Source organism: Fulmarus glacialis, unplaced genomic scaffold (assembly GCF_000690835.1).
Source record: "Fulmarus glacialis isolate BGI_N327 unplaced genomic scaffold, ASM69083v1 scaffold6575, whole genome shotgun sequence".
Taxonomy (NCBI): Eukaryota; Metazoa; Chordata; class Aves; order Procellariiformes; family Procellariidae; genus Fulmarus; species Fulmarus glacialis.
This window is the reverse complement of record NW_009213532.1, coordinates 74,119-74,486: the sequence shown is the minus strand read 5'-3', so window position 1 is coordinate 74,486 and position 368 is coordinate 74,119.

Here is a 368-nt window from a genome sequence, read left to right as displayed (position 1 = left end):
TCAAAAACAGCGCAAACTCTTTGGGAGCGAACTCAATCAAATCGTTCTTGGCCCAGAGGGACAGAGACGATGGGGCAGAAAGCTGTCAAAACAGACAGGAGCCAGGCCGTGCCGTGAGCCCCAGGGCTGGGTGGGCTTCGCATCCCACGCCCGGGGGTGCTGGAGAGGTGCCGCGGAGGTGATGCGCTCGTCGGGGAGGTTGTCCCTGTCCCCCGAGCCAGCCCCCGCGCTGCCACGGCGCTCAGCACCGCCGGCGGCTTCTTCTGTCCCCGTGCTGAATGCAGGGAGGCGGAGGGGGGATTTGGGACGGGGGAGAGAGGCAGCGGGGAGGGAGCAGGACCTGGTGCACGGAGCGGAACAGGGGGGGG